Genomic DNA, 8,134 nt, shown 5'->3' on the forward strand with positions numbered 1-8,134 from the left:
TAATCATCATCATCATCATCACGAATTTCTTCTCCCCCTTCTTTTTCTTCTCATCTTGTCTCTTCTTATTCTTGTTTTTGTTTTAGTAATAGTCGTAGTAGTAGTATATAGTAGTAGTAGTAGTAGTAGTAGTAGTAGTAGTAGTAGTAGTAGTAGTAGTAGTTGTTTTTGTTGTTGTTCATCTTCAGTGGGTGATGTCATGCATTTCGACAATCTGCAACGTTTATACGAAAAAAAAAAGATTGCTGGATAATGTTTCTCCCAAGGATACTCGATGACAGGATCTCCAAGTCACTGCCGCTGTTGTTATTTTTGTTGTTCATATTAAAAACGTGAAGTCATCCTAATAATTTGATGCATAACAATAACACACACACACACACACACACACACACACACACACACACACACACACATTCAATGGAGATGGATGTCTACTGCCGTCATTATCAACATCATTGTATACACTAAAAAAAAAAAAGACAAAATAAGGAAATACAAATAATAGCTCGGTTGGAAACGTTGCATTTCTTAACAATCTCCAGAAAACTGACGAAAATAGGAAGTTTTTTTATTTTTTATTCTGGAGGTCACGGTCAGTTTTTTTTTTTCAGAGACTCGTAAAAGATAATCAGTAGTAGTAGTAGTAACAGTAGTAGCAGTAGTAGTAGTAGTAGTAGTAGTAGTAGTAGTAGTAGTAGTAGTAGGAGGAGGAGGAGGAGCAGTAATAGTTATACCAGTAGTAGTAGTGGTAGTAATAGTCGTAGTAGTAGTAGTAGTAGTAGTAGTTAGTAGTAGTAGTAGTAGTAGTAGTAGTGGTAGTAATAGTCGTAGTAGTAATATAGTAGTAGCAGTAGTAGTAGTAGTAGTAGTAGTAGTAGTAGTAGTAGTTGTTGTTGTTGTTGTTGTTGTTGTTGTTTTACGTTTCAGCCTATGGCGCCGGTAGGCTTTCTTGGTGGGGCCTGATGGTCGCCCCAGCCCGGTGTGGCGCAGAAAAGTGTTTATGATGATAGTGATACTCTCCTGCTTGGCTCATACTGACCCCCGGAGCTTATTTATGATCCTTTCTTTAGGGAGAGAATCTACAGTTGTCTAAGACGTATTATTCGCTGTTCCTCTTGTTTTGTTTTTGTTTTTATTATTGAAAGTGATGCTGTTGTTGTCCTGCCACCACCACCACCACCACCCACCACCTCCACCCCATCCCCACCCCATCCACATTCCTCCCCATAAAACCACCCACCACCCACGCCACCTCCACCCCATCCCCATCCCATCCACATTCCTCCCCATAAAACCACCCACCACCCACGCCACCTCCACCCCATCCCCATCCCATCTCCATTCCTCCCCATAAAACCACCCACCACCCACACCACCTCCACCCCATCCCCATCCCATCTCCATTCCTCCCCATAAACCACCCACCACCCACACCACCCCATCCCCATCCCATCTCCATTCCTCCCCATAAACCACCCACCACCCACACCTCCACCCCATCCCCATCCCATCCACATTCCTCCCGATAACACCACCCACCACGCACACCACCTCCACCCCATCCCCATCCCATCTCCATTCCTCCCCATACAACCACCCACCCGCCACACCACCTCCACCTCATCCCCATCCCATCTCCATTCCTCCCCATAAAACCACCCACCACCCACACCACCTCCACCTCATCCCCACCCCATCCACATTCCTCCCCATAAAACCACCCACCACCCACACCACCTCCACCCCATCCCCACCCCATCCACATTCTTCCCCATAAAACCCCCCACCACCCACCCCCCCACCACCCCATCCACATTCCTCCCCATAAAACCACCCACCACCCACACCACCTCCACCCCATCCCCATCCCATCCCCATTCCTCCCCATAAAACCACCCTCCACCCACACCACCTCCACCCCATCCCCATCCCATCCCCATTCCTCCCCATAAAACCACCCTCCACCCACACCACCTCCACCCCATCCCCATCCCATCCCCATTCCTCCCCATAAAACCACCCACCACCCACCCCACCTCATCCCCACCCCATCCCCATTCCTCCCCATAAACCACCCACCACCCACACCACCTCCCATCCCCATTCCTCCCCATAAAACCACCCACCACCACCACCTCCACTCCATCCCCATCCCATCCACATTCCTCCCCATTACCACCACCCCCACCACCACCGCGCCTTGGACTCCCCCCACCCCCCCCCCACCCCACCCTCGCCGGCCACGCCACTCACGTACAGGATCATCCGGACGCAGGAAATCACGGCGTTCAGGCCCCACGCATTTGTACATTCCTCCGCAGTCCGTATCCTGTGCGCGAAGAATCTTGCAAAAATACTCCCGGGGAAAAAATCGTGCGCTCATTACGTTTTGTTCCTTCCCTCCCTCCTTCCCCCCTCTCCCCTCTTCCCTCACCCCCCGACCACCTCTCTCTCTCTTTCCTTATCTATCTATCTATCTATCTATCTCCCTATCACCAACAAACTAACTCAGCAACATTCACCTGTAAATATTCGCCGCGTGATGGACGACGCGGTCACGCTACCACTCGGGATTTTCAGTCACCGCCGAGTGGCTTAAAACTACCCACATGCTGTCCTGAAAACCACCCATCAACCCGGACTCTAGAGGAAGCCGTCCAAGGAATCAAGAACGAGTCATAAGCCAATGCAAGATGGCGCCACTATAAACACTCGCCTGCGCCAGAACGGGCTGGGCCGACCATCAGCCCCCACCTGGAAGAAGCCTTGGGCCGACCATCAGGCCCCACCAGGAAGATGCCCACCGGCGCAACAGGCAAAAAGACGTAAAAAAAAAAAAAAAAAAATCCACCTCTCCCCCTCCCCCTCCCCTGCAGCAGTCACGAAGCACCGGCAGGAAGGAGGGATCCCTTGCTTAATGGTGCCCCAACACACACTGCAGGGCCAAGACTTTAAGACCCATATTTTTAAACGGACCAGACTCCCATTACGAGCATTCCCCAAGGCCACATGCAGCATAGATTACCGGGTTTTCAAGGGTGACTTTTCCGTTCATGTCGCGGAAGTCGAGTAAAACTATCACTAGTATCGCAAAATTGTCCTAGGACTTTTGGGCATTTTCAGGAGTAGTTTTTTTACCCTGGTGGTAGTTTGACCCTTCTTCTGTACCATGAACCTAAAGAAACACTCATTAGAACCCGATTGCCTCCCTCTTTGACCTTTAGTAATAGTTGATGGTAGAAGCGAAAGTGTCTTAAAATACCAACTTAAACAGCCTCTCGTCTCGTCCTTTGTGTGAGTGTGAGCCCCGCCCGAAATGTTTGAAAGTAATTTTTGGGCCTTATAAAACAACACAAAGATAACAATTAAAGAGCAACATGACCCAGCCTCTGAGAGATTAGATGCTCCTTGTGTCTGTGGATGTAATAGCAGAGGAGCAACGTGACCTGAGCTGACCTGACCTCTGGAAATAAATATGCTCCTTGTGTCCCCTGGTCTTCGTGTGTTCTTCCCCAGCGGAGTGTTGCGGGCAGCTCTTATGTGTTGTTGTGTTCCGGGGCCGTTTTGTGTTGCGTCAGCCTCGGCCCGACCTCCGCACCGTGAGAGAATGGATAGATAGACAAATAAGAAATAAATAAGTGAATGAATGAATGAGTAGATGAATTACAAGACGGACCGTAGAGACAAAATTAGTGGTGCCATCTTCACCCCTTCACTCCCCCCCATCCACACCCTATCCACACCCCATTCTCGCCCCATCCACACCCCATCCACAACCCATGCTCGTCCCATCCACATCCCATCCTCACCCTATCCACACACCATCCACACCCCATTCTCGCCCCATCCATACCCCATCCACACCCCATTCTCGCCCCATCCACACCCCATCCTCACCCTATCCACACCCCATCTCCATCACATCCCCACCCCATCCTCACCTCGGGGATGGGTAGTATGTCCAACGTTTCTCGGGTCCTCAGTAACAAAACTTGTGCTTAACTTACGGCCCTTCTCAGAATCCGCCCCGGGGGGAGGGATGGTCAAGGTCACGTGGCCTTGGGGAGGTGCTCGGGGTTGGGGATGATGTGGTAGGAAGAAAAGGAAGAGGAGGAGAAGGAGGAAAAAAGCGACCGTTTCGAAAAGTTGTGTAACAACCTGTTTTGAGCCAACCCATTGACTGTATTTCCCCGGCCTGGCGATTAAGGCCCGCGCGCTGCCTTAAGGCGCCGTTGGCTACGGCCGCGCTACGGCGCCGTATTCCTTTCCCATACTCAACACTTTTTAAGGCCGCCGAATCAGGGGCAAGTTCTAGTCGGCAAATAGGAAGCGTCGACCAATCGCGGGATATAAACACAAATCAGCTGTTGTGCGAACGTTCCCGCGGTGCCCACCCTCTCACGACAATGGAGCCTCTCTCCTCACCCCCTACCTTGCCCCCTACGAAGAAAGGGAGGCCGAACTTTTCGGAAGAGGAGCTACTAATGCTAATAGCACTGACACAAACCTAACCTACCTTTGTTCATAACCTCAGACATTCAGACTGCTGTATTCTATATGCAAGCTATAACACCATTTTTGTGAAAAGTTACCTTTAACATTTATCAGCACTATGGTATATATACAACACTTGCAACACAGTGATGTCCCTGCTCACCCACGCGTGCAAGATACTACGTTGCGAAGGATGGGGGGTGCATTCCCAAGTCTGTAGGATTAAGGAAGGCAAATATGAGGAAAATGGTGTCGTGCGCGTAAACTGCATGCATATATATTTACCCCGTCTTCAATTGTGATGCTGTGCATAAAGTATGAGTGCATAGGAACATGGTAACATACCTATCTACTTACTAGTTCTTTGCAGCTCCACATAATAAAAATGTATCATTGCAAGAGGCAGTGGGAAGCCCTCTCACAAGTTTTCACCAAACTTCCTAGTTACTGTATTACTAAATATCTTACTGGTAGTTCATTCACTTCTTACAGTTGTATAAGTAGTATAACTACGTAAACATCGTTTATATGCATTTCATACCTGTATAAAGGCTGTATATGTTCCACTCGTAGCAGCGAAGGCGTGCAGGGAGAGGAGGCCGTAACTCACTTAGGGCGGCCCACACCCGCCTTAACCTGCGGCGCCGCAACTCTCCTCAAAATGGCCGCGCCGATGTTTTGAGTATACCAGCGGAAGCGCTACGGCCGGACTTGCGGCGCCTTAAGCAGATACGACGCCGTAACTTCGTTTCAGAATCCGCCCGCAGAAGTCCATCACAAAGGCCCCGTGTGTCCTGAAGTCTTGGGAGGGTTGAAGAGGCTCTCCTCGCACGCCGGTGTTTTTATGGCCACAAAACAACGTGTGTACCGCAGTTCGATCCCCGCCTGGACCTGACTGACAGTTATATATTAACCCTTGACTGCGTATTTCTTAGCAGAAGACATCACCAAACTACGGGCATGGAACAAAAAGTGTCTGCTACAGTTCAATGAAGAAAAATGTAGTCATGCACCTTGGGAGGGGATATCCAGCACACCAATACCACATGGGAAACACTCCACTATCCACCACAGAGGCAGATAAAGACCTGGGACTATATGTTACCAGGATACCAGTGAAAGCAAAATCCGTACGAATCACAGCAGACGGGTTCCTGGTGTAAATGTTTCTCCCATGATTTACCGTCGCATATTTACTTTAATTATAATAATCTTAACTTATCTAACTCTCCGAAGTGCTATTGACCCCAAATAGTGCATACTTTCTCCCTAATGGCGTGTATGATTTGACGGAAGGTTAACAGAAATTTCCGGCAACCCTCTTCCTCGCCTTCCTTCTCTCTTCTCCTTCCTTTTCTCTCTTCTCTCCATTCTCTTTCCCTTTTTACCTCTGTCTCCTCAGCTCTTCTATCTCCTGTGTGTGTGTGTGTGTGTGTGTGTGTGTGTGTGAAGAGAATGGCGAGGAGGGAAGGGAAGGGTATGGCTCTTGTCACACCCACACACACACACACACACACACACACACACACACACACACATATACACACACACACACACACATACACAGAGTAATTCAAGGACAACGTACACAATACCAAGGACACATGTTGACCCTCCTCCCCCCTTCCCCCTTTTCCCTTCCTCCCTCCTTTCCTTCACTCCTTCATCTTCCTTCCTCCTTCGTTCCACCTGTTATTATTGCATTCTTCCTCGTCTTCTTCCTCCTCCTCATCATCATCATCATCGTCATCATCATCCCTTCCTTCCTTCCTTCCTCATCCCTTTTTTCACTCCTCCTCCTCTTCACCCAACCATGCTATCTCTCCCTTCTTTTATTCCTTTCCTTTCTTCTTTTCTTTATCCATTTTTCTCTCTATTCATGCAATTTTCTCTCCATGTTTCCTTTCACGTATCTTTCTCTCCCTCCCTCTCTCTCTCTCCCTTCTCTCTCTCCCTTGCTTCCTTCCTTCCTCCATTCTTTTATCTCTCCCTCCCTACTCTCATCTCTTCCCTTCCTTCCTCTCTTTCTTTCTTCCTTTCTTCCTCCCTTCCTTCCTTCCTTCCTTCCTTCCTTTCTTTCTTTTTTCCTTTCTTCCTTCCTTCCTTCGTTCCTTCCACCTTTCCTTCCCTTTTCTTCCTTCCTTTCTTCCATCTTTCCTTTCCTTCCCTCCTTCCTTCCTTCCTTCCTTCCTTCCACCTTTCCTTCCCTCCATTCCTTCCTTCTCCCTTCTTTTATCTCACCTTTCCTTCCCTTCCTTCCTTCTTTCTTTATCTTCATCTCATTCCACTATCCCTTCCTTCACCCACTCCTTCCCTCCCTCCCTCCTTCAGTCCCTTCCCTTCATCCCTCCCTCCCTCCCTCCTTCCTTCCCTCCCTCTCTCCCTCCTTCAGTCCCTACCCTTCATCCCTCCCAACTCCAAATTTCTCTCCTTCCCTCCTTCTTTCTCCTTCCTTCCCTCCCTCCCTCCTTCAGTCCCTACCCTTCATCCCTCCCTCCCAACTCCATTTTTCTCTCCCTCCCTCCTTCCTTCCCTCCCTCTCTCCCTCCCTCAGTCCCTACCCTTCATCCCTCCCTACTCCATCTTTCTCTCCCTCCCTCCTTCCTTCCCTCCCTCCCTCCTTCAGTACCTACCCTTCATCCCTCCCTACTCCATCTTTCTCTCCCTCCCTCCTTCTTTCTCCTTCCTTCCCAACCTCCCACCTTAAGTCCCAACCCGTCATCCCTCACTCCCAACTCCAAATTTCTCTCCCTCCTTCAACTCAATATCGAGGCAGGCCCCAGGCTGTCGAGCAGATTAAATCGAGCCAATAGGCTTTCTTTTGCCTGCGTTTCCATGTTTCCATGTTTCCCTCCTTCTTTCTCCTTCCTTCCCTCCCTCCTTCCTTCAGTCCCTACCCTTCATCCCTCCCTCCCTACTCCATCTTTCTCTCCCTCCCTCCCTTCTCACCTGTCATTACATAACTCTTCTCCCTTCCCGACTCTCCTCCTCAGGCTCATCTTCCTCCTCCTCCTCCTCCTCCTCCTCCTTTTCCTCTTCGGTGCGTCTCAAGGTTGCCAGGCCAGCCGCACCTTCCCGAAGACCCGTGTTCGTTACCTTAAGCTTTGTAGTCACTTCCCACCTGCGCGCCACCAGCTTCAGACGCTCTCCGCTTCGCTCCGACTCGCCGTTGCTCTTACACCCGCTTGGTTAGTTCGTGAGTGTGTGTGTGTGTGTGTGTGTGGGTAGATAGGTAGGTTGGTAAGTGTGTGTGTGTGTGTGGGTAGATAGGTAGGTTGGTAAGTGTGTGTGTGTGTGTGTGTGTGTGTTATCTTTGCATTATACAGAGAAGTTAAGTTTATAATCATGGAATCTTTCACGAATTTTGTCATTGATTTTTTTTTTTGTTGTTGTTGTTGTTCGTCCGTGTGTGTGTGATTTTTTTTTTCTCATTTTCCTCACCAAAAATATCGAAAGTGTTTATTGACCGACCTCCTCCATTGCTGTTTTTCTACTCCCTCAACTTGATAATGCAGTACAACACCTCTGTGGTCAGCGCTGAGGCCCGCACTGACCTCAACAATCACGGCACCTCAGAATATCCTTAAGTAAACCAGGCAGGGAAAGTATGAGCTGCCATATTCACCTTACAAAACCT

The 8,134-nt window shown here is 49.2% G+C and overlaps 1 protein-coding gene across 2 annotated transcripts in view; it reads left to right on the top strand.

Annotated features, from left to right (window-relative positions):
- The first annotated feature begins 7,535 nt into the window (after positions 1–7,535).
- LOC126981805 (uncharacterized) overlaps positions 7,536–8,134 on the top strand; it is a 13,903-nt gene continuing 13,304 nt past the window's right edge. The window contains exon 1 of one of the 2 annotated variants that reach the window (XM_050833363.1): positions 7,536–7,685. The gene's annotated coding sequence lies outside the window, so the exon portion shown is untranslated. The remainder of the gene's footprint in view (positions 7,686–8,134) is intronic. The other variant, XM_050833364.1, reaches the window with a different exon arrangement.

The sequence above is a fragment of the Eriocheir sinensis genome, chromosome 49, assembly GCF_024679095.1.
Source record: "Eriocheir sinensis breed Jianghai 21 chromosome 49, ASM2467909v1, whole genome shotgun sequence".
NCBI lineage: Eukaryota > Metazoa > Arthropoda > Malacostraca > Decapoda > Varunidae > Eriocheir > Eriocheir sinensis.